The sequence below is a fragment of the Amphibalanus amphitrite genome, unplaced genomic scaffold (genome assembly GCF_019059575.1).
Source record: "Amphibalanus amphitrite isolate SeventyFive unplaced genomic scaffold, NRLGWU_Aamphi_draft 000033F_arrow, whole genome shotgun sequence".
NCBI classification, from domain to species: Eukaryota; Metazoa; Arthropoda; class Thecostraca; order Balanomorpha; family Balanidae; genus Amphibalanus; species Amphibalanus amphitrite.
The window spans coordinates 1,632,609-1,637,337 of record NW_024881529.1 but is presented as its reverse complement, the minus strand read 5'-3'; positions in this window follow the sequence as shown (position 1 = coordinate 1,637,337).

Below are 4,729 nucleotides of genomic sequence, written 5' to 3'. Positions count from 1 at the left end.
CCCCACGAAAAAATGATCTGTATGAAATTTTATCAAAAAATATTTATATTTAGAGGTAGCTCAATGGGGTCATACTTGGTACATATTGAGAAAACGTATATTGTGAACGGGGATTCAGATGTGTGTCGCGCCATTCCAAGCATTGTCATATTTGAGCTGTAACACGTTTAAATGAATGATAAATGCCTTCCTATTTGTTTCATAACCACAGTGTTTCTCGCCGCAAACGCGCTGTGACGCAATGCGTGATTCAACCAATGGCCGTTCAGCGTAGTTTAGCTTATTTTGTTCGGTGACGGTGGCACGCTGCTAGGCGTGCAACTTCAGCTCTTCTCTCGTATTACGATGGTTAGGAAGGGTCACGAGACTGCTGGCACTTACCGGGGTTACATAAGCAAATAAATGCGTATCAGGAATGGTTTTTCTTCGCTGAGTATTGTGATCCGTTTGTAATATGCATTTACTCTGCTCATGTACCTATCCCAGGTTACTGATGCGCAGGGGGACACTGCCAGTGTACGGCCACAGGGCAGGTCTCCGTGTCTTCGTGATGTCAGGGAGAAGTCAGAAGACGTGCACGTGAAAAAGATAAGTTGTGTTTTGCTAAGCCATTTCAGAACATTTTTCGCTAGCCAGGCTCAAATTGTCAGGCCGCAGCAAACGCTGTTCTAGAATCCCTCGATGGGTGAGAGTTGAAGGATTGAGTGAAAGCGCTCACTTTTGACAACACAAGTGCATCGAACACCGGCCTCAATGCAGGAGCCTGCACGATCATCAAGCAGCGGCTCGAGCAGGACTTGCTCCATCTGACTTGCCACGACATTTACGAGTTTGTTCTATAAAGACATTTTCAGCCTGCCTCGGCCCGTCCAGTGGCCCGGACGTCGTTTTGTTTAAGCGCTTCCACAAAAAGTGGGCGGCTAGATGGAACGAAGCCATAAACCTTCCAAAACTGTGACATGTCCCACCTCCACAACACGCGTGATGCTCTTGCACAGTTCGGTCGTATATCCTTGGACCTTGACCACCAGCACTCACGCGACAACCGTGAGATTCTGGAGCTGGCCATCACTGTCCTCGGTGGTGCTCCGAAACGAGGTATGAAGATCGCTCGCCCCGATATGCTCCTTGTGTGCTGGTTGACTAATGCCATTTACGCTATGAAGTTTTACCTCTTCCGAGCACAATCCCGGCTCACTACGTCTAAAAAGAAGAGCCTCCAGCAAATCGTGACCTTTGTGGTAAAAACGTAGTTTTCGGCTCGATTCAATGCACCGCTTCTGGCGTCTGCACCAGCGCAAGATCTCGACCTCCTCAAGTCCCTTCTGGAGTACGAATTGGTGTCCGAACTGGTGTCCAAGGCGACAGCCATTGCCTTCAGCCGTCACCTCTGGTATCTAAATGAGAGGCTGGTCGCCCTCAACTTCTAATGAAGGAGACTACGATTACTGCTACTAAACGTGAGATGGCTGCATCGTTACGAGAGGAGGAGAGGGCCGAGTGCCCCTCCCCCCCCGTCGAGCCCACGTTGAACTTACTATAGCTTCAGTCTCTAGCAAGTCCACGGCAGACTTCGTCATAGCACAACTGGCTTCACAAGCTTCTTCAGCATCCTCGGTATGGACACCGACTTCCTCTTGAAGGAGCTGATTCTTTGGGAGGTCAAGCCATTCTACAACGCCGCCATGCGCTACATGAGGTCTCTTCACGTCTCTACGACTTCGCGGAACGAGGCATTTTGTTGATGGCCAGGAAATCGATCTAACCCCCACGAAGGATAAAGACTAACAGCAGCTCCTCTTGTAGGTCGTCGAGGAGCAAAGAAGCAAGCATTCTGACATACGCCAGGCGATCATACCTTCTAAGTAGGCAAGACTAGCCGACGAATAACGTGTACAAGTGTTGGCTGATTACGGATGATACCGCTTTCTCTTTTATGGAGTTATGCAGTAAGTTATGCATACCTTCAAAAGAATTATGTACCTCATATGTACCTATATATCTGAGCTTAAGGTGCTGAAACGTTTCGGTAAAGTCTTGGCAACGTCCAATGTCATTGTGAACATCAGAAATACACGTGGAAATTAAAATTTCGGCAAAGTTGTGTTTTTCACAAAAATGCGAACTTTGACCTTGTTGAGCTACCTCTAAATAAACATATTTTCCAAAAATATTTTACACGCAACGTTTTCTCGGGTGGTAGAACAGATTGGCTGCCCGTCCCGTTGAAAATTCTCAAAACGAAATTTTAGCCCCGTTTTAGTGCCACCCTAGTGCGCATGTCAGTTAGTATGTATTTTCATGTGTCACGGATGGGGTGCAGCTGCACGTGCGCACGTGCAGGGTGACACTTTCAGATCTCGAGAACGGCCGGGCCGATTGAGCTCAAATTTGGTACACCTCTAGAGACCGGCCAATAGGGTGCCGTATTACGAATACCCGTCACGACCCCTAGCGGTTGACCTGACTTGACCTGACTCAAATTTGGCACACCGCTATAGACCGGCGAATAGGGTGCCGTGCACGTCAGTTTGTAGCACACCCACCCCGGTCTGCACGTGCAATGCTCGTAGCACACCGACTGCGGTCTGCACGTGCAAGGCTCATCCTCTCGTTTGGTGGCGGGCGTTTTTGCTGCGTTTACAAAGGTGCTTGCTCAAACAACCTGCGGTCCCGCGATGCGGAGCCCGGCATCGCAGATGCCGGTAACCGCAGGTTGTTTGAAAAGACAAACACTATTCGTTAGAATTGGTTTTTCTTTTCAAAACAACCTGCGGTTACCGGCATCTGCGATGCCGGCCCGCATCGCGGGACCGCAGGGTTGTTTGAGCAAGCACCTTTGTAAACGCAGCAAAAACGCCCGCCACCAAACGAGAGGATGAGCCTTGCACGTGCAGACCGCAGTCGGTGTGCTACGAGCATTGCACGTGCAGACCGGGGTGGGTGTGCTACAAACTGACGTGCACGGCACCCTATTCGCGGTCTATAGCGGGTGTGCCAAATTTGAGTCAGGTCAAGTCAGGTCAACCGCTAGGGGTCGTGACGGGTATTCGTAATACGGCACCCTATTGGCCGGTCTATAGAGGTGTACCAAATTTGAGCTCAATCGGCCCGGCCGTTCTCGAGATCTGAAAGTGTCACCTGCACGTGCGCACGTGCAGCTGCACCCCATCCGTGACACATGAAAATACATACTAACTGACATGGCACTAGGGTGGCACTAAAACGGGGCTAAAATTTCGTTTTGAGAATTTTCAACGGGAGGGCAGCCAATGTTCTACCACCCGAGAAAACGTTGCGTGTAAATATTTTTGGAAAATATGTTTATTTAGAGGTAGCTCAACAAGGTCAAAGTTCGCATTTTTGTGAAAAAACAACTTTGCCGAATTTTAATTTCCACGTGTATTCTGATGTTCACAATGACATTGGACGTTGCCAAGACTTTACCGAAACGTTTCAGCACCTTAAGCTCAGAGATATAGGTACTATGAGGTACATAATTCTTTTGAAGGTATGCATAATTACTGCATAACCATAAAAGAGGAAGCGGTATCATCCGTAATCAGCCACACTTGTAACGTTATTCGTCGGCTAGTCTTGCCTACTTAGAAGGTATGATCGCCTGGCGTATGTCAGAATGCTTGCTTCTTTGCTCCTCGACGACTACAAGAGGAGCTGCTGTTAGTCTTTATCCTTCGTGGGGGTTAGATCGATTTCCTGGCCATCAACAAAATGCCTCGTTCCGCGAAGTCGTAGAGACGTGAAGAGACCTCATGTAGCGCATGGCGGCGTTGTAGAATGGCTTGACCTCCAAAGAATCAGCTCCTTCAAGAGGAAGTCGGTGTCCATACCGAGGATGCTGAAGAAGCTTGTGAAGCCAGTTGTGCTATGACGAAGTCTGCCGTGGACTTGCTAGAGACTGAAGCTATAGTAAGTTCAACGTGGGCTCGACGGGGGGGGAGGGGCACTCGGCCCTCTCCTCCTCTCGTAACGATGCAGCCATCTCACGTTTAGTAGCAGTAATCGTAGTCTCCTTCATTAGAAGTTGAGGGCGACCAGCTCTCATTTAGATACCAGAGGTGACGGCTGAAGGCAAGGCTGTCGCCTTGGACACCAGTTCGGACACCAATTCGTACTCCAGAAGGGACTTGAGGAGGTCGAGATCTTGCGCTGGTGCAGACGCCAGAAGCGGTGCATTGAATCGAGCCGAAAACTACGTTTTTACCACAAAGGTCACGATTTGCTGGAGGCTCTTCTTTAACGTAGTGAGCCGGGATTGTGCTCGGAAGAGGTAAAACTTCATAGCGTAAATGGCATTAGTCAACCAGCACACAAGGAGCATATCGGGGCGAGCGATCTTCATACCTCGTTTCGGAGCACCACCGAGGACAGTGATGGCCAGCTCCAGAATCTCACGGTTGTCGCGTGAGTGCTGGTGGTCAAGGTCCAAGGATATACGACCGAACTGTGCAAGAGCATCACGCGTGTTGTGGAGGTGGGACATGTCACAGTTTTGGAAGGTTTATGGCTTCGTTCCATCTAGCCGCCCACTTTTTGTGGAAGCGCTTAAACAAAACGACGTCCGGGCCACTGGACGGGCCGAGGCAGGCTGAAAATGTCTTTATAGAACAAACTCGTAAATGTCGTGGCAAGTCAGATGGAGCAAGTCCTGCTCGAGCCGCTGCTTGATGATCGTGCAGGCTCCTGCATTGAGGCCGGTGTTCGATGC